Source organism: Anabrus simplex, chromosome 1 (assembly GCF_040414725.1).
Source record: "Anabrus simplex isolate iqAnaSimp1 chromosome 1, ASM4041472v1, whole genome shotgun sequence".
Lineage (NCBI taxonomy): Eukaryota > Metazoa > Arthropoda > Insecta > Orthoptera > Tettigoniidae > Anabrus > Anabrus simplex.
The window spans coordinates 1,785,551,319-1,785,574,211 of record NC_090265.1 but is presented as its reverse complement, the minus strand read 5'-3'; positions in this window follow the sequence as shown (position 1 = coordinate 1,785,574,211).

The following is a 22,893-nucleotide window of genomic DNA, read 5'->3' as shown; positions in this document are numbered from 1 at the left end:
TCATATTGCCCTAAACGAATGACACATACTAGTTGGTTGAGGGTTGATATTAATATAATTCGGTCAGTAGAGAGAACAGTCAAGAGTAAAGTGCAGTGCAATGATAATTGAGTAACTGGATTATCAGGACTACGCTCAGAATGTGACCTGATATTACAAGATTAAAGTAAAGGTTTAGAGGGGAGATATAGGCGTCGAACGGAAGACACATTATAATGTGCTTTTCCTTACAGTTTCTCCTACATCACGAGTGGACGGGACATTGCTCATACATCATGGTGGAGCAGTGATTGGGACCGAAGCTGTGAAGGAGTCTTCACGGCATCGAGGTGAGAACAACAACCATTGGCGATGTCCAATCATCACGACATCGAGGGGGCGATCACTACGTCACCAGAACGAGCTGCAGAGAACATCACAGCCAACCGGAATGTCACCAGTTGTCGAACCACGAGTGCATCATCAGATGCAGGTCAGAGATTTCCATTGTTAAGCATGCAGCAATATGATCCAGGTTAGATAAATTGTAGATCGAGTTGGCCTTCTGCCAATATGTAAATAAGTTAGGATACAAATATTCGTGTAATTAGGATCTATGCCGCAGGAGTCGAGCTTGGCTAGATTATTAATAGTTGCATGTTGCGAGTTTTTTGTTTTAGTAATGTCATTATTGCAGAGATTTTATTCAAGATGGAAGATTTTGAGCTCGTGTATTTCATTTTACCACGACCTACACGGTCTTATAGCTGGGTAACTAAGACAAGAAGTTCAGGTATTAACCACGTGCATGTACAGGGTAGACTGTAATGTTAGTTGTCATATGCAGAAAGGCTAAGATGTTCTATATCTCTTAAACCTACTCTCGTTGGCGTATCGAGCTGAGCAAGTCCTGTCATAAGGAGCCTATAAGAGTTGAGAAATAATCTTGTTGTGCCCAGAGGATTAAGATGAGGTCCTATAGAGAATAAGAAATAACAGTGAAGTAGTAGTTTGGGTATGTGAGTGCTAATAAGAAGGCCAGGATAGGAATGTGCTGTTGAGAGCACTGATGCTAAATGATGAACAGGCCTGTTATATTTTAGCTTATCTGCGAAAGATTGTTGAATTTGAAAGGTAAGGAATAAAATGGCCCGTGTAGAGGGAGAGTCATCCCTCCTTTATCTTTGTTTACATGCTGTCAGCTAAGGGGATATTTATGGCTGAAGGAAATGGCTGCTGTTGGTACAAACAAAGAGGTCTTGGGAGACTAATATAGCTCGTTTCTGACGTCAGGAAACGAGAATGTCTGAATGTAGTAACTGTATGTTTGTCTACCAAGAAGACAGAGGGGCAGTGACCTTCTTTTATATTTGGTCCGGTAGAAGTAACGTAGACACGATTGTCAATGCCATTCACAGAGGCTTGCAACTAGTTAGATGTATCTGTATGAGGTAAATTTTATGTTCTTTTCATTTATGTGTTGGTCTAGGGTGGTTGTACTTGGAAACGTCTCGTGATCGAGTCCCAGGCAATAGAATGTATATAAGATGTTTGTTTAGAATTTGTAGGATGATCAGAAGCACTGAGGCATAGACTCGCGTAGAAATGAATTGGATCATTTGTAGACATGTGTTTAAATTCATTTATTTAACGTAACCGTTGTGATGGTTGTTGCAGTGCTTGACGTTTCATGATGAAGAAATCTCCTCCACACCGTTTACATATCATAATGAACCCGAATTCGACGAGTAACCAAATTAATTTTGTCTGTGATTATCACGCCAGTCATATAAATGTTTTGAGATCTGTTAATGACCAATCTACTAGATTATTGTAATAAACCTGTTGTTAAAATCGGGTACGCAGCTCAACCGTTATTTCTTTCAGCTACTGTTAGTTAACACTTTTGCATATTTTTAAAATATTTTATTTCTTTTCATTTATTTACTTTATTACGGTAACCCTTACCTTACCCGTTTCTCCTGAAGATGTCGTTACGCCGGAGCTGATGGAGAGGATAATCATGCAAGGTAAGCTATGTGCCAGATTAATTCACTTGCCGGTGAATGTATTGTTCACTATGATGCACATGGTCCGATTTCAGCATTGGCTTGACGTGGAGTAAGTCATTATAGGGCACATTATATCACGTACGGCCCTTCGCTACAGATTTACTATTAGTGTGACTTTGTTAACTTAAATTTCCTTGTTGGAGGAACATAGTAATTAGACGGCTATTTGTGTTTGTTTATGTGATTAAATTGTAAGTTGGATCTACTCATGTCAGTGAATTAGACCAGATACACTCGTTCTGTCCGTGTTCGGTTCGCGTTAGTAAATCTTAGGAATGATTCCTTAAAATGATGATTTAATTTTAAAAAGATAACACAGGTCAGTTATTTTTCGGGATAATGATGTTAATGATTTAAAAATGAAACCCAATAAGAGGGCAAACAAAATGTAATGATATGATACGATTTTCGTCGGAAATTTTTTGTTGTAAACAGTTCGTGAAAATGTATTTCAAAGTAATGTAAAGAAACTTTAAACCACTCGATGAATATGTTTTTCTAGGATTTCAAGATTTTGAGGGGGTGTTGTATTGTGTCAAAGAATTAATGAGTAGAAATGAGATTAAAACAAACCGACTTTACATATTTAATAAGTGATGCATTTGTGCTCACTTGAACAATAAGACTGGTAAATGCAGCACGATTGAAGTTTAAAAAAGCGGAGATTGTTATTAGTGGAATACTGTGTAGAAGGGATACTGACTGGAGGGTGATTGGGGATTTAAATGAGACTATGGAGTGGGTATGTGGGAAACTGGGAGTGGAATTTCAAGATCCTAATGGGTGGGTAGGAGATAGGGATCTGCGCTCAGATGGCCTTCACTTAAACCGCAGTGGTACGTATAAGTTAGGAAATTTGTTTGGAAGGATAATAGGGAGGTACATTCAGGGAAACGGGATGGCCTAGGGAGCGGTGATAAGGGAGCAGGGAACTGGAAATCAAGTAGGGATGACATAAAATTGTTAGTGTGGAACTGTAGAAGTATTGTAAATTAAGTAATTTAATAGATATATATTTACCAGATATTATAATAGGAGTTGAATCATGGCTTAGAAATGATATAATGGATGCAGAAATTTTCGCACGGCACTGGTGTGTGTATCGTAGAGATAGGATAGGAAGGGTGGGAGGGGGAGTGTTCATTCAGGTGAATGAAGAATTTGTAAGCTACGAAAAAGTTAAAGATGAGACACATGAAATTCTAGGTGTAAGGATTCGGAATTATTTGATAAGTTAGTCAGTTATGTGGGAAACCACATGGAAAGAAATGTGATTGTAGCGGGAGATCTGAATTTGCCAGATGTCAATTGGGAAGGAAATGCGAACGACAGGAAGCATGACCAACAAATGCCAAATAAGTTAATATGGGAAGGACAGCTGATTCAAAAAGTGATGGAACCAACCAGAGGGAAAAATATCCTGGATGTCGTGCTGATAAAACCAGATGAGCTCTACAGGGAAACTGAAGTAATAGATGGTATTAGTGATCATGAAGCTGTTTTTGTGGTAGTTAAAAATAAATGTGATAGAAAGGAAGGTCTACAAAGTAGGACTATTAAGCAGTACCATATGGCTGATAAAGCAGGCATGATGGAGTTTCTAAAAAGTAAGTATGGTCGGTGGAAAACGGTAAATAAAAATGTAAACAGACTCTGGGATGGGTTTAAAGAAATTGTTGAGGAATGCGAAAACAGGTTTGTACCTTTAAGGGTGGTAAAGAATGTTAAAGACCCACCTTATTATAATAGAGAAATAAAGAGACTAAGAATGAGGTGCAGACTGGAAAGAAATAGAGTTAGAAATGGCTGTGGAAGTAAGGAGAAACTGAAGGAACTTACTAGAAATTGAATCTAGCAAAGAAGGCCGCTAAGGATAACATGATGGCAAGCATAATTGGCAGTCATACAAATTTTAGTGAAAAATGAAGGGGAATGTTTAGGTATTTTAAGGCAGAAACAGGTTCCAAGAAGGACATTCCAGGAATAATTAATGAACAAGGGGAGTGTGTATGTGAGTATCTTCAAAAGGCAGAAGTATTCAGCCAGCAGTATGTAAAGATTGTTGGTTACAAGGATAATGGATAGAGGATAGAGGAGGAGACTAAGGCCAAAGAAGTAATAACATTTACATGTGATAAAAATGACATTTACAATAAGATACAAAAGTTGAAAACTATAAAAGCAGCTGGAATTGATCAGATTTCTGGGGATATACTAAAGACAATGGGTTGGGATATAGTACCATATCTGAAGTATTTATTTGATTATTGTTTGTTCGGAGGAGCTATACCAGATGAATGGAGAGTTGCTATTGTAGCCCCTGTGTATAAAGGAAAGGGTGATAGACATAAAGCTGAAAATTACAGGACAGTAAGTTTGACATGCATTGTATGTAAGCTTTGGGAAGGCATTCTTTCTGATTATATTAGACATGTTTGTAAAATTAATAATTGGTTCGATAGAAGGCAGTTCGGTTTTAGGAAAGGTTATTCCACTGAAGCTCAACTTGTAGGATTCCAGCAAGATATAGCAGATATCTTGGATTCTGGAGGTCAAATGGACTGTATCGCGATTGACCTGTCTAAAGCATTTGATAGGGTGGATCATGCGAGACTACTGGCAAAAATGAGTGCAATTGGACTAGACAAAAGAGTGACTGAATGGATTGCTATATTTCTAGAAAATAGATCTCAGGAGAATTGGAGTAGGCAAAGCTTTATCTGACCCTGTAATAGTTGAGAGGGGAGTTCCTCAGGGCAGTGTTATCGGACCTTTATGTTTTCTTATATATATAAATGATATGAGTAAAGGAGTGGAATGGGAGTTAAGGCTTTTTGCGGATCATGTTATTCCCTGTAGACTGATAAATAAGTTACAAGATTGTGAGCAACAGCAACGTGACCTCGAAAATGTGAGATGGACAGCAGGCAATGGTATGTTGATAAACGGGGTTAAAAGTCAGGTTGTGAGATTCACAAATTGGAAAAGTCCTCTCAGTTTTAATTACGGCGTTGATGGGCTGAAGGTTCCTTTTGGGGATCATTGTAAGTATCTAGGTGTTAATATAAGGAAAGATCTTCATTGGGGTAATCACATAAATGGGATTGTGAATGACGGGTACAGATCTCTGCACATGGTTATGAGGGTGTTCAGGGGTTGTAGTAAAGATGTAAAGGAGAGGGCATATAAGTCTCTGGTAAGACCCCAACTAGAGTATGGTTCCAGTGTATGGGACCCTCACCAGGATTACCTGATTCAAGAACTGGAAAAAATCCAAAGAAAAGGAGCTCGATTTGTTCTGGGTGATTTTTCACAAAAGAGTAGCGTTACAAAAATGTTGCAAAGTTTGGGTTGGGAAGAATTGAGAGAAAGAAGAAGAGCTGCTCGACTAAGTGGTATGTTCCTAGCTGTCAGCGGAGAGATGGCGTGGAGTGACATTAGTAGACGAATAATTTTGAATGGCGTTTATAAAAGTAGGAAAGATCACAAAATGAAGGTAAAGTTGGAATTCAAGAGGACAAACTGGGGAAATATTCATTTATAGGAAGGTGAGTTAGAGATTGGAATAACTTTCCAACGGAGACGTTCAATAAATTTCCAATTTCTTTGAAATCATTTAGGAAAAGGCTAGGAAAGCAACAGATAGGGAATCTGCCACCTGGGCGACTGCCCTAAATGCAGATCAGTATTGATTGATTGATGATTGATTGATTGATTGATTGATTGATTGATTGATTGATTGATTGATTGATTGATTGATTGATTGATTGATTGATTGATTGATTGATTGATTGATTGATTGATTGATTGATTGATTGATTGATTGATTGATTGATTGATTGATTGATTGATTGATTGATTGATTGATTGATTGGAAGATATAACGGAATTATTCAACATGCGATTGGATTATTAGTGGACTTAATTGACCTTGTGTAATTTTACGTGATTTATATTTTTTGCCAGAGTGTTCCCGGATATTGTTGCATCGATCAAGGTACTAGAAGAAAGGCGACTAAAAATAGAAGAAATACCAGCAGAGTTCTTCAACACGGAAGTAGCAAAGACAAAGGGCCTAACTACAAATTACTCCACATATAGACGTGCTTTGGCATCAAAGGCTCCATGGGAAGGTATGTCTGAAGAAAGTGGATTTCTCACCCCAAGTGCCGATTTTGTGACATCCTCTGATGATTATGATTATGCTTGTTGTTCAAAGGGGCCTAACATCGAGGTCATCGGCCCCTAATGTTACGAAATGAGACGAAATAAAATGACAAATTAAAAACTGACCACAATTCAAAATATGAAGACAAAGAATAAATGAATAGATGGATGGATATGAATTTAAAACAATCAGTGGAACCGACCCACAGTGTCTCACATGCACAGAAGCTGACGTAGAACAATAGTAGTACCGACCAAGGGACTGCTTTTATGGCACAATACTGAATCCATGATACTTGTAGTCAAACGGGGTCCAAAATCCAAGTCAGTGGCCCCTCACATTGGTACTTATCGCTAGGAAAATAGAACCATGGCATTTGTCATGTTGCGGTACTAATCAAGAGTAGCGTAGGCTCGCGTTATTCCTCACATTTTGGTACTACTCACAGGTAATGAAATTCGCACATGTATTACAGACCTACGCTGTTTCGCACATTGCGGTGCCATTTAGAGGCAACGCAAACCTATGCTGTTCATCACATAAGGGTTCCACCCACAGGGACTCGCACTATCCCATGGTGTTCCTCATATAGTGGTTACTAATCATAGGCAAGCCAGAACCATGGGTACCTTCATTCTACGGTGGCGCTCATATAGTGCTACTAATCACAGGTACTGTAAAAGGCGTCGAACCCTCGTTTGCTACTAATCACAAACCTATTTGGTACCCAACGTAGTGGTATTACGTGCAAGTAAATCGGCCCATGGTGTTCGCCGCGTGGTGGTACTAATCACAAGTAGTTTCATGGTTCCGATTTGATCATCCCTTGGTCGCCCCTTTCAGTCGCCTCTTACGACAGGCAGGGGATACTGTGGGTGAATTTTTCGTCTGCATCCACCAGCCACAGGGAGTGTGCGTTTGGTCCGCGAGAGGTATTTTATTTCGCTCAAGTCCGCCGGCAAGCCAGTTAGGATCCCCCTATCCGCCACGTGGGTGAATTACCTCTCCAGCGTAGCAGGTTCGTGGGTGACATGCCCTTTTCTCGTTATCACGTAATGACCTGTTCGAACAGAACACACACTCTCAGTGCATTTGCTAAACACTGGTGAAAGAATTGTGAATGATGTGCATTGTGTTTGAGTCATCAGTCCATAGACTGGTTTGATGCAGGCCTCCATGCCACCCTATCCTGTGCTAACCTTTTCATTTCTACGTAACTATTGCATCCTACATCTGCTCTAATATGCTTGTCATATTCAAACCTTGGTCTACCCCTACCGTTCTTACCACCTACACTTCCTTCAAAAACCAACTGAACAAGTCCTGGGTGTCTTAAGATGTGTCCTATCATTCTATTTCTTCTCCTCGTCAAATTTAGCCAAATCGATCTCCTCTCACCAATTCGATTCAGTATCTCTTCATTCGTGATTCGATCTATCCATCTCACCTTCAGCATTCTTCTGTAGCACCACATTTCAAAAGCTTCTATTCTCTTTCTTTCTGAGCCAGTTATCGTCCATGTTTCACTTCCATACAATGCCACGCTCCACACGAAAGTCTTCAAAAACATCTTTCTAATTCCGATATCAATGTTTGAAGTGAGCAAATTTCTTTTCTTAAGAAAGCTCTTCCTTGCTTGTGCTACTCTGCATTTTATGTCCTCCTTACTTCTGCCATCGTTAGTTATTTTACTACCCAAGTAACAATATTCATCTACTTCCTTTAAGACTTCATTTCCTAATCTAATATTTCCTGCATCACCTGCCTTCGTTCGACTGCACTCCATTACTTTTGTTTTGGACTTATTTATTTTCATCTTGTACTCCTTACCCAAGACTTCATCCATACCATTCAGCAACTACTCGAGATCTTCTGCAGTCTCAGATAAAATAACAATATCATCGGCAAATCTCAAGGTTTTGATTTCCTCTGCTTGGACTGTGATTCCCTTTCCAAATTTCTCTTTGATTTCCTTTACTGCCTGTTCTATGTAAAGATTGAAAAGGGGAGGGGACAAACTGCAGCCTTGCCTCACTCCTTTCTGGATTGCTGCTTCTTTTTCAAAGCCCTCGATTCTTATCACTGCAGACTGATTTTTATACAGATTGTAGATAATTCTTCGTTCTCGGTATCTGATCCCTATCATCTTCAGAATCATAAATAGCTTGGTCCAATCAACATTATCGAATGCCTTTTCTAGATCTACGAATGCCATGTACGTGGGCTTGTCCTTCTTGATTCGATCCTCTAAGATCGTTCGACTGCACACCATTACTTTTGTTTTGGACTTATTTATTTTCATCTTACCTAAGACTTCATCCATACCATTCAGCAACTTCTCGAGATCTTCTGCAGTCTCAGATAAAATAACAATATCATCCGCAAATCTCAAGGATTGCTTCACGTGTTCCTACATTTCTTCTGAAGCCAAATTGATCTTTTCCCAGCTCAGCTTCAACTTGTTTTTCCATTCTTCTGTAAATAATACGTGTTAAAATTTTGCAGGCATGATATATTAAACTAATGGTGCGGTAGTTTTCACACCTGTCAGCACCGGCTTTCTTGGGAATAGGTATAACAACATTCTTCCGAAAATCGGATGGGACTTCTCCTGTCTCATACATCTTGCACACTAAATGAAATAACCTTGCCATGCTGGTTTCTCCTAAGGCAGTCAGTAATTCAGAGGGAATGTCATCAATTCCAGGTGCCTTGTTCCTATTGAGGTCACTGACAGCTCTGTCAAACTCTGACCTCAAAATTGGGTCTCCCATTTCATCAGCATCAACAGCCTCTTCATGTTCCAGAACCAAATTATCTATATCTTTACCTTCATATAACTGCTGGATATGCTCCTGCCTGTGCATTATCCCCTATATATCTGTGTATTTTATACTAACATTTAATGCTTGAGTAGATCACATTATGTTATATATGCACACTGTGCTTAATAAATATCATACATATCACGCCATTCATTTCATCTCATGGACTTTTCTGATGAGGTTGACGTCAAGAAGGGCACCCGGTAGTAAAATAGTCGCTAGGAAGATTCATCTGACTTCATATCCGTCCCCGTAGGAAAACGGGACGAAGGTTCATTATATTACGTAACTCTTGCAGTTACAGCCACCTGCCTTGACGAAAAGATTTATCACTCCCTACTACTGAGACGGTCTAGCAGATACACACTTCACACTAAATCGTACCCTGAGTTCATTGGCTGGCGACCACGGAGCCGTTAGCTGTTTTCTGTCATTACATCCACTTTCTTGTGCCAGGCTTCTCACTTTCATCTAACCTATCAAACCTTCCTTGGTCAATTCTTGGTCTTTTCCAACCCCGACGCTATTAGATCATTCGGGGCTTAGGGAGTCTTCCATTTGCACGCCCTTCGTGACCCTTGTCTTTCTTTGACCGATGTCTTTCGAAGTGTCGGCCCCATTCCAATTTTTCTCTCTGATTAGTGTTGTAGGCATATAGAGGATGGTTGCCCAGTTGTACTTCCCCTTAAAACGATAATCACCACCACCACCACTTCATTTCATTAGTGTTCTTAGTTTAAATCGTACACTTTAATTGTCGGCAGCACTAAGGTCTCAATTTCGTCGCAATGACGTAAATGAAATTGGTAAAATGGCCTTCCATTTACTTTCATTAACACAGGTAATATCCTCATTCCGTCGTCCTGTTCGGTGGCTAATCGGCTTGGTCCAATGGTTGCCAGGTTCGATTTCCGGATGGGTAGGTGTTCCTAACCCCCATTGTTTCATTCGTCTGGATCGAGATCTGTGTCTGTCTGTTCCGTCTTCAACATTAGACTTCATCATAAGTAGGACACCTTCCTCACAAACGTGCAGATCGTCTGTCCATCTCACAACATTATCGAGGTCATTTTGCAGTTGCTCACTTGTAACTTATTTATTACTCTATACAAAATAATATCATCTGCAAAAACACTTATCTCTAATTCCACTTCTTTACCATATCATTGATATATATAAGAAAACATAAAGGTTCAATAATACTGCCTTGAGGAATTCCCCTCTTAATTATTACAGGGACAGATAAAGCTTCACCTACTCTAATTCTCTGAGTTCTGTTTTCTAGAAACAGAGCCTCCCATTCAGTCACTCTTTTGTCAAGTACAATTGCACTCATTTTGCTTATAATCTCTCATGATCTACCCTATCAAATACCTTACACAGGTCAATCACGATACAGTCCAATTGACCTTCTGAATCCAGGATATCTGCTAAATCTTGCTGGAATCCTAGAAGTTGGGTTTCAGTGGAATACGTTTTTCTAAACAAAACTGCCTTCTATCAAACCAGTTACTAATTTTGCAAACATATCTTATGTAATCAGAAAGAATGCTTTCCCAAAGCTTACATACAATGCATGTCAAGCTGACTGGCTTGTAATTTTCCGGTTTATGCATATCACCTTTCCCTTTATATACAGGGGTTACTACAGCAACTTTCCATTCATTTGGTAAAGTTCCATCATGCAAACAATAATCAAACAAGTACTTCAGATATGGTACTGCATCCCAACCCATTGTCTTTAGTATATCCCCCAAACCTTATCAATTCCAGCTGCTTTTCTAGTGTTCAACTTTTGTATCTTACTGTAAATGTCATTGCTGTCATAGGTAAATTTTAATATTCTTTCGTATTAGTCACCTCCTCTTTCCGGACATTATCCTTTTAACCAACAATCTTTACATACTGCTGACTGAATACTTCTGCCTTTTGAAGATCCTCGCATACACACTCTCCTTGTTCATTAATGATTCCTGGAATGTCCTTTTTGGAACCTGCTTCTGCCTTAAAGTACCTATACATACTCTTCCATCTTTCATTAAAATTTGTATGGCCGCGAATTATGCTTGCCATCAGGTTATCCTTAGCTGACTTCTTTGCTAGATTCAATTTTCTAGCAAGTTCCTTCAATTTCTCTTTACTTCCACAGCCATTTCTAACTCTCTATCTTTCGAACCTGCACCTCCTTCCTAGTCTCTTTATTTCTCTGTTATAATACATTGGATCTTTACCATTCCTTACCAGCACTAAAGGTACAAACCTATTTTCACATTCCTCAACAACATTTTTAAACCCATCTCAGAGTCTGTTTACATTCTTATTTGCCGTTTTCCACTGATCATAGTTACTTATTAAAAACTCCCTCATGCCTGTTTTATCAGCCATATGGTACCGCATAATAGTCCTAATTTTAATATCTTCCTTTCTTTCACATTTCTTTTTAATTACTACAAAAAACTGCTTCGTGATCACTAATACCATCTATTACTTCGGTTTCTCTATAGAGCTCATCTGGTTTTATCAACACCACGTCCAGGATATTTTTCTCTCTAGTTGGTTCCGTCACTTCCTGAATCAGATGCCCTTCCCATATTAACTTATTTGCCTTTTGTTCGTCATGCTTCCTGTCGTTCGCATTACCTTCTCAATTGACATTTGGTAAATTGATATCACCCGCTACATTCACGTTCCTTTCTTTATCATTTCCCACATAGCTGATTATCTTATCAAATAATTCTGAATCAGCATCTGCACTACCCTTTCCTGGTCTGTACACTCCAACGACATCAAGTTGCCTATTATCTTTAGAGACGAGCCTTACCCCTAGAATTTCGTGTTTGTCATCTTTTTACTTTTTCGTAGCTTACAAATTCTTCTTTCACCAGAATGAATACTCCTCCTCCTACCATTTCTATCCTATGTCTACGATACACCCTATAGTACCGTGAGAACATTTCTGCATCCATTATGTCATTTTTCAGCCATGATACAACTCCTATTACATTGGTTACCGTATTTGGTTTGAAATTCACTGTCAGCAACGATAAGTGTGCATATATTGCACCCAATATTCCTGTAGCCCAGAGTCAAGCAAAGGTAAGCACTGAACAATTTACTCTGCAGGAGAGCGGAAAGAGAAATTTTCGCTGACATTTCAAGCAATATCTCTAAAAGGATTGCTTGTATTTTTATACGAATTTGGATTAACGTGATTTATGATGTTGTTTAACATTATAGCTTTTTTAACGTCATGTATTGATAAAAGGGATTAAGGACCGTTTTTCTCTATACGATTTTCATTTTATGTTACATTTTGTCCCGAGTCATACGAACGGAACTCCATGAAATGGTATCCAAACACATAACTATTTTATTTTATTCACTTGTGAAATATTTAAAAGTAACTGAAATATAAATAAATGTAATTAACAATAACAATTCAAAAGTATATGTAAGTGTACAATATTATTACAGACATACATCAGGATGATTTTTATGTTCCAGGTAAAGACGAAACACCGACAAGTTATTAGTGTCAGCATTATTCACATAATATTGTTGACATCAACATAATCTTACTTACCATCAGCCTAAATAATTCAGAAACAGGAATGAGGGCGCTGCATGAGGTATGGTCTAAGTTGTACTCTTCTGTTTTCAATGACATCATCGTTATGAGATCGCGATACTTAGCGCTGCTGATAAGCTTCAGTTGATTAGGAAGGACAGTAGATTTTCTGTTGCATCTCCTCAGGTCTACAATCTTAAAATCTTTGCCGAAACTAACTTTGTAGTATAATTTTGCAAGTTCATTTCTCCTAACTTCTAGCCACACCACCGTAGAAATATGGAAAGTATTTCCATCCTCATCTCTTTTTCTTGACATGAAAGGTCCATAATTACTAGTCAATGAGCTTAAATTCAGAAAACGTCATGCAACTCCATCCTTCTTATGAGGAAATGAATCTTGGTTTTACATTTGCCTGTTAACTTTACCCATTAATTACTTCTATATTTATTTTTAAGCTCAGGAATTTATATTCTAACCCTCTCTTTGATACTGTGTATGCCATCGACTTCCATAAGTGTGCGTTCTCTTAAAAGAAATATGGTTTAGTTCGTTTACGTGTCAAGATCAGTGAAGAAGCCACAAATATATCAAAACCTTCATGATGTTTCGGTTTTACCCTGTGCATTTTTCTGTCCAAATGGTAAGTGTCTCGACTTCTTCTCTCATGAGAATGGATTCTGTGATGCATTTGAACAAGCATCTCATTTCCCCCTATCATAGAGTTATCTCTTCCCATCTCATACACCAAGCCTGCCCTGACACAAGTTCATGAGCAGTGTAATTTAGAGCCCACAACGTATGCAGATAAGAGCTCTAGGAATTAGTCAGATCAGGAGCGGGTAACAATTTTTGTAAGTCTGCAATCACAACTGCATGCGTGCTGTTTTCCGTTGCAAGCTCTTTGTCAGTTACCGACGAAGTTCATTGCACGTGTCCCAAGTGTCAGTGGTAGGTTCATTAAATATCTTGCAGAATAACCATTCCTGTGATTTTGTTCTTCCTTCAGTGTCAAATTCTTCGCTATGTTGGTCATATACCTTTCTTAATTCAGGTGGTAATCAAGGTATCTTTTATGATGTTCTTCTCTTCTGCAATGACTTTCGTATCCTAGATACCGTACTTCAGATTGTGTTGCCTGATGCCTTCATCACATTTTTCAGGTGGTTTCTTTGTTGGGTGTGATGGATGACCCCGTAATACATAACTCACCATTCCAACTGTTGATGACTTCTTAAGAGAAATTCGAATAAATATTTCAGGTATTGACAGAATGACAAAAAACTGCTTTTGCGGAGAGCAATAATTCATTGTTTGAACAGTGCTATCTGACAATGGACTTAATTGCACCACACTGTTCCTTACTGAGAACCAGAGGGAAGTAACTCACACCAAGGTAGAGTTTAAGGCTTCCTTGTACTCAAATCTTAGGACCAAAGTGAATCAAATGACATCTATTACCATTTGGCTCTGTGAAGAAGTGGATTTACTACTCTTTAACTTCAGGAAACTTCGTTATTTAACTTCTTTGGATTTATTACTTACTGCACTAACAGAGCGCAGTTAGAGGTAACACAATTAGCTTACTAAAAAATAAACAAAACAACAATCTGAGTTACGCTTCTTTGGCTCTGGGCTAGAGACTTATAGATTACCAGCTGTTGCGTCCGTCAGCTTGCATTCGCGACATAGTGGGTACGAACCTCACTGTCAGCAGCCACGACTATAGTTTTCCGTGGTTTCCCACTTAACCACCAGGCAAATGCCGGGGCTGAACATTCATTAAGTACATGGCTACTTCCTTCCCACTCCTAGGCCTTTCCTATCCCAAAGTCACCATAAGATTTTCTGTGTCGGTCCGACGTAAAGCAAAATTGTATGTGTATATATATATATAAAATAACTTGTCCTGACTGACTGACTGACTGACTGACTGACTGACTGACTGATTCATCATCGCCGAGCCAAAACTACTGGACATACAGAGATGAAATTTTGGGGATATATTCATATTGAGAGGTAGGTGCTCGCTAAGAGAGGATTTTTGGATATTCCTTCGCTAAGGGGCTGAAAACGGGGGTGAAATTTTAAAATGACTTGCTCTATATCTCAAAACTTTAAAAGTTTACAGATGTAAAAATTGGTATTTAGAATCATCTTTAAAAATAAGGAAACACGTATTTTTTTGTTTTCAGAAAATCCCAATAGGAGGGGTGAAAAAGGGTGAAAATGGGGAAAAATGGGTTGAATGCCTTTAATCAGGATACCGGTACCTATATCTCAGAAACTGAAGATATTACAGACCTGAAAATTGGTACTATTGATCTCTTTTAAAAATAAAGAAACACGTATTTTTATGTTTTTAGAAAATCCAATTAATGGGAGGGTGAAAAGGGGGTGAATTTTTAAAATGAGTGAATCTATATCTCCAAACTTTTAAAGTTTGCAGATGTAAAAATTGGTATTTAGAACCTTCATTAAAAATAAAGGAACACGTATTTTTTTGTTTTCGGAAAATCGCAATAGGAGGAGTGAAAAGGGGCTAAAAAGTGGTTGAATGCCTTTAATGAGGCTACTTATATATCAGAAACTGAAGATATTACAGACCTGAAAATTGGTGTTTGGGATCTCCGTTAAAAATAAAGAAACACGTATTTTTTTGTTTCTGGAAAATCCAATTTGGGGGGGGTGAAAAGGGAGTAATATTTTAAAATGAGTGTATCTATCTCAAAATTTTTAAAGGTTATATATGTGAAAATTGGTATTTAGAATCTCCTTTAAAAACAAATAAACACACGTATTTTTTCGTTTTTGGAAAATCCAAATATTGGGGGGTAAAAGGGGGGGAGGGTACATTTTTTAAAATGAGAGTGTATACATCTTAAAACTTTAAAATTTACAGATGTAAACATTGGTGGTTAGAATCTCCTCTAAAAATAAAGGAAAACGTATTTTTTGTTTCCTGTAAATCCCAATAGAAGGGGTGTAAAAGGGTGAAAAATGGGTTGAATGCCTTTAATGAGGATACATATATCTCAGAAACGAAAGATATTACAGAACTGAAAATTTGTTTATGGGATCTCCTTTAAAAATAAAGAAACACGTATTTTTTCGTTTTGGAAAATCCAATTAATGGCGGTTAAACAGGAGTGACAAATTGGGTGAATTTTTCAAAGACTATATCTACAGAATATCTTGGAAACGTAAAATGTTACAGACGTAAAAAGTGGGTGTTTGTAATCTCCTGTAAATCTAAAGAAACATAGGTGATTTGTGTTTGGAAACTCCACTTAAGGGGAACTCAAAAGGGGTGAAATTTTAAAATGAGAATTTTTACAGTTTATCTCAAAACACTTAACATGTTACAGAAGTGAAAAATGGTATTTTTTATCTCTATTAAAAATAAAGAAACGTGTATTTTTAGCTTTCGGAAATACCACTTGTGTGGAAGGGGGGGGGGTAAAAGTGACTGAAAATGGTGTTGAGTTCTTTTAATTAGGCTACTGATATCTCAAAAATGAAGATGTTACAGACGTGAAATTTGATATTTGCAATCTGCTTGAAAAATAACGAAACACGTATTCTCGGAAAATCCAATGAAGGGGGGGGGTGAAAGAATTGAAAAATTAATTGAATTAATTGAATGAGAATACATACATCTAATAAAAACTAAAGTTGTTACAGACGTGAAAATTCGTATTTGGATCTCCTTTAAGAACAAAGAAAAACGCGTTTTGGGGGAAACCATCTTGGAGGGCGGGAGTGTAAAGGAGTTGAATTCCTTTCATGAGGACACATAAATCAAAAACTGAAGAAGTTAGAGTCGTGATAATTGGTATTTAGAAGATCCTTTACTATTAAAGAAACAAGTATTTTTTGCAGGAAAATTCACTTAGGGGGGGGGGGGGGGAGTAGTGTGAAATGAAGTGAAGAAAGTAAATAATTTTTATGGGGATACTTATATCTCAAAACTGAAGGTAATAGACGTGAACATTGGTGTTTGAAATCTTCTTTAAACATAAGAAACAAGCCTTCTTTTAATTTTTTTGGGGGGCGGGGGGTTGCCGGTGAATAAACTTAACGGCGGTGGGGTGTAGAAGGAGGTGAGACCAATTGATTTTACTGTTCTTAATGTACTTATAAGGATCCTCGGCAGCGCGCCGGCCTCTCACAGCTGGGTTCCGTGGTTCAAATCCCGTTCACTCCATGTGACATTCGTGCTGGACAAAACGGAGGCGGGACAGGTTTTTCTCCGGATACTCCGGGTTTCCTGTCATCATCCATTCCAGCAACACATAATAATAATAATAATAATAATAATAATAATAATAATAATAATAATAATAATAATAATAATGATGTTCCGGACCGTCGTCAAATGTGCGGACAGCGCTGGAAACGGCTCCTGGACGGGTAATGACTAAGAATGCAGTCCGGCCGCGGGTTCAGTGCTTTCTAGGCACCCAATATGACACCACGCCGGATCTCCTGAAGGATTTTATCCATATTAAAAATGATTATAGGAAAAGATGGCAAAGATTTACGGACCCAACTGACCGGGAGGAATACCTGAGCCCAGCCCGGGAAGTACGAAATCGATTGCTGGAAAAGAAGATTGAAAAATGGGAGGAAACATGCCGTAACCTAATAGAAAACGAGTCAGATCGGGAATTTTGGTGGGTTCTCGCAGAAAACGAGTCAGACCGCGAATTTCGGCGGATTATATATCTAAAACAATAAGCATTCAATTATAAATTTCAGTATAATACCGTAGCGAAGCACGGGTATCTTGCTAGTATATATATATTAGTAAATATACCCGTGCTTCGCTACAGTATTCTACCTTGTATACGAATTTCTACGTAAATTACTGTACATACAGTGAGTAAGATTATATTAAATTGCATGTCTCTTATCATTATCCAAGAAACACGGCGGGGAGATCCCATACGTTTTATCCAATGTAAGGTGCGCGTTCAGAAGTTTTCATGATAATGGCAGGCCACGTTTCTTACTGCCCTTCACAATTTAGTTCCATATTTCCTGCTGTAACGGCAGGCTCACTTGCCAACTGCAATTCACAATTCAGATGGGGAGTTTTCATTGTAAAGACAGCCCCTTTTCCTAATGCCACTCACAATCGAGTTGGGGGGTTTGACTATAATATAGAAATGCAGCTCTGTCTAACGTATAAGAGATCGAGATATGAGAAAATGTCATAGGACTAAAGTTGTAGATCTCTCCAAATCGAGTGGCGATTGTGTTATCGATTTTGTAATATGACGCACCGTTTAGCCAACAAATACCCCGAAATGAAGGTCTGCACCATCATTAAAATTCCCTCCATATTTGAAAAACATTTCGGTGCCAGAAAGTTACACAATTGAACATCTTGCATATTTACCTCAAAGGAAAGAGAGTCGAACTTTCGGGATTAGCGCTTACATATATATATATATATATAGAAATTAAGGAGGGAAGAAATAAAGAAAGAAGGAAATACACTTAAGAACAATGACATTAATTGAAGATAGAATAATAATTGAGGGAAAATCCAATCCAATCAATCCAATCAATACTGATGTCCATGTAGGGCAGTCGCCCAGGTGGCAGACTCCCTATCTGTTGTTTTCCTACCCTCTTGCTAAATAATATCAATGACATTGGAAATTTATTGAACATCTTTCTTGGTAAGTTATTCCAATCTCTATCTCCCCTGCCTATAAATGAATATTTGCCCCAATTCGTCCTCTTGTATTCCAACTTTACCTTCATATTGCACCAATAAGCGAATGTGCATAATGAATGTATAAATTAAATGTTTAATAATTCGCATATGGGAATACTGCAGTAGGCTGGGAAAAGCTTGCAGTCTCACAAAGCAACAGTCAGGCGCTGTTCAGACTAAAAATATATCCACAGAATACGTCTTAAGGCACGAACAGGAAGTAGCTAGCCTGAGTGGTACGTCCAATTATGTTTTACGATGCCGACGAGAAATGGAAACTTTCTATCCAGTTCCCACATCTATCCGCACATCGCCCTGCCCAGAAGAGTGAGTGAGAAACGAATAATGCCCGTCATCCCTTGGCAGAAAATGGAAGAATCCAAACAACTAAGAGCGCGAACGTCTCAGCCAATCACAAAATTGCAAATTTTAATGTCTTGTCATAGCGGGAATCTACAGCTAGTATTTCGCGATTTGGTGCCCGAAGTAGCTGTGAAAGATTGTGTCCTAACTTCCTAACAATATTTGAGGATTTATCAGTGCAAATGTATGGTGAATCAGTGGTTAAATAAGAAATTTTCAATTTTACATGGAAGAGTGGTATCGCCCAGGAAATGAACAGTCATGGCGGGAAGGCGCCACACTCTTATAGAAAATAGAGCCTGTGACGCGTGCCGTCGTATAAATTAACCTGTGATCGTTTCTCATAACGCAATGTAACACGTAAACCGGATCAAAATTAGGAATGTTTAGAGCACATTTCCTAAAATTCTAACCTACGGACATATGATAAATCGGTTCCAAGTGCAGAATTATTACGCCACGTCCCTTCCACAGAACTCTTTTCGAAGTGGGGGAGGACTGTTTACAAAAACGACGACACCAGTGTGGTGAACTTCAGTCTCGTAAGAATCTTCAGTCTTGTACGAAATTTCAGTCTCATCAGAATTCTCAGTCTTGTAGAATTTCAGTCTTGTACAGTTGTTGGCATCCGAGTGAGTAATGTATTCATTTGTGTGAGAAATATCTTAGCCGAAATGAACACTTTGACAAACTTTTATTCAACTTTAGTTTATGCAGAGATAATCAGGCAATTAAATTAACAAATGACAATGGTAGTTATATTTTCAACACTTGCCTTGAATGAACTTATAACGTGCTAGGACTGGAATGAACAATGAATTTCTTCGTAACACGTAGCTACATAACATTTCTCTAGTTCACGTGTAGCTTGTATATTTCGTGGAAAAGTCATATTTTGGAGGACGATTATTATAAAATCCTCCACATCATCGGGAACATTACATTTAAATTTTTCCACACTCTCATAGAACTATTATTGCAAGTGAGATATTTGGGAGCAGAATTAGTCAAGCCAGTTACAGGGAGAAAAACTCTGTTTTCACAAGTGGAATGCTGCCGCACTAAGACCTTGAGTCCAGTGTTATAGTCAGAGAAGGTGAATAACCAATAATTCTTTACACAAACAAACTGAGATGGGTGAGAGAGAGAGACGACAGCAGGCAGGTAGCGGAGTCCAGACTTTCAACTTCACGTCAGGTGCTCAATGCAGTATCATTGAATATTCTTCGTAGGAGTGTTAAAAATGCGAGTGCTAATATAAATATGGACGTGTGCAACGCTATTGTAGAAATGCATCAAGTTTGCTTGTGTGACCTCTTGGATAACATCATCTTGAAGATCGAGTACTAAATTCAACATGACGGAGTCCGGAGTCCTGCCTCCAGCACAAATAAGGTAAATGAGCAGAATGTAAATATGTAAATAGGGAGGACTATGGACAATCGATGATTAAAAATGTAGTTCAGAATTTTAGATAGGATTGTAAATAATTCACGGATCGGATGGTATTAATTATAGTTTGATATCATTTTCATTTTTGAGTTAAACTTGAGACTACGACAATTATATTTAACGATTCCAAATATAAATACCATAGTGTTACTATAATTGTAATTGTGAAATTAGGATCGTAATAATAATAATAATAATAATAATAATAATAATAATAATAATAATAATAATAATAATAATAATAATAATAAATAAGTGTTAGCGAGTGTTATTTGCGCAATTTCCTTAAGTTAATGTTTTTCATATTATTTCTGGATCATTTTGAAGTAAGTCATTTTGACATATGAGAATCCCATTTTACTATGAAATTTACATACAGTGTAGTGCAGATTTTTGAAGTGATGATAATAATATTAATAATAATAATAATTGTGGTAATGAGTGTTATTTTGTTGACGTTTTGATTTTGTAGATGCCGCCATGTTAGTTTAAATGTTTTTTTTGCCATTAGCGCATTCAGTTTATTATTTCATGTTATGTAATCATTCGTCAGATGACCGTTTCCGGTAGCTCTCACACTTTGTATTTCGCGACGATCTGGTTGATACGCGAGAGTTAATTTCTTTATGTAAACGTGGTTACACATTTCGATAGCCGTGTTTTTGAGGGGCAATCTCGTTATTTCAGTTAAATAATTAGTGACAGGAAGCCATTGATAAGTTAGCTCTGATATTTCATAATATGTGAAACGGTCGATGATCAAGACAACGAACAAAGTAATAGTAATATCCCTGATATTCTGCGTTGAGAAATGGAAAATGTGATATATGGACCATGTCATGAATAATGTCGTAAAAATGGATGTGTGAACGACACAGTTATTTCGCCCGCTTGATATGAGCGAGGCCGTATTATGAGTTACTACGTCGAGAATATTGATGATTAAATAGAATTGAGAGATGAATAATTTAACCGAGAGTGTTAAATATGCGACATGTGTAATGGTTGTAGGCGGAAAGCCTGTATTGTTTCAAATAGTTTCCAAGGAAAATAAATGCTTGGAAAGATGCAATTTAGAGTCCGAGGTGAATTGTGAACAGAGCGACCGATCAATGCGTGTTTCGACAGTCAAGTATAATCATTGATGACATGTAATACCAATAATTATTGTCCGTAAAGATTGACTAGGGTCATGTCCAGACATTTTAGTCTGAGGTTAGAAGATTGCCATCAAATTCACGTAATTTTGCTACTTGGATCAGGGTAATATTTTATACTTCGATATTTGGGCATTTTTATTTTTTTAAATTTTATAAGGCAGCGATTTTTGGGATCTAGATTTTTGTTATGATATCCTTTCTTTGTATATATTTTGTCACCGTATTATTTTAGAATCTGATACGTGAATAGTGTTTGTATTTGATTTATGTAAATAAAATAGGTGTAGTCAGGTTATTTAATTTCAGTATTTCTTGGGAGCAGTGTTTCTCCATTAACATGTTCATTTATGTAAATAAGATTTCATGTGTTAGGGTAAGAGATCATCGATTAGTTCATAGTCAAAACCATTGTAGTGGTATGCTCATACCAGAAGACAGTCAGTAATCACCAAGCCTTAGAAATCCACTACATTTCAGTTAGGCAAATGAAGCGATCTTTAATAAGCAGTTGTATCACAAATGCCGCAAATGAGTCACATAAATACGATGGGATCTGCCTCCATGTAGAGTTGGTACCACACAAATATGCATTCACAATGAAAACGCAGACAGCGGCAAGCTAGGTAAAGTTATCGATGTAAAGGGATCGCTTTCATTTGAGATGTAAACTTGAGGCACTTAGCCTAATTCATTTAAGTATTTTAGCGTCCAGACTAACACAGTTAAGTAAATAAGGTTTAACAAATTAAATGAGTGATGGTAACACTCAGGTGTCCAGTTCAATAAATTTTCTTGTTTTCAGCCACGAGTAGTTTAAATATGTGGCAAAGGTTATATAACGGATAAAGTACCATGTTCATGGTTGTGTTGTTTTGTTTTTCTCTCTTCCTTTTTTATTGTTACACATGGTTAGTGTATTCTATTATTATTTTAGAGTTGGGTGCTTCCCAAATGAATTTGAATATGGGTCAAATATTTGATAGACACCTCAAAGTCAATGTCAATTGGATGAATTAACAAATTTAACTAATTAATTACTCAAATTTATTTTGAGAGGACATTTACCAAGGTATTGTAAATCATTTATTCAAATGAGGCTGTATTTCCGACCAGTGTTTGAATGTGGTTGCGTCATCGTCATGCAGACAGTGGTTCAATATAATTCAGAATATTTAAATCTAATCGACCTTCAGTCGAAATTTATTAAGGCAGATAATTAACTTATTGTAATGCAGATCTTTTAATTGTTTTAAAATTTAATTTAATTTCATATTATTTTATTTTACACCATTTTACTTTCATTTTACACTTTGCAAATTTTGTTAAATAAACCATTTTATTTATTTCAATTTTAATTCAGTCTTTGGGTACCGTCATTTAATAGTTTAGTTTACCCCATCTTTCATTTCCTCACCCCCCGATCGACGTGTGGCCCATCAACCCGAGGGATCCAAGGACGCACCACCCCTGAGGAAGAAGAGTCTACATGAGGCGGTAGGTATTTTTAAATGTCATTATTTTCAGGAGCAGCCGGCGCACATGTCAAGAAAGAAGACCACCGCATTGGGTGCTTTTAAA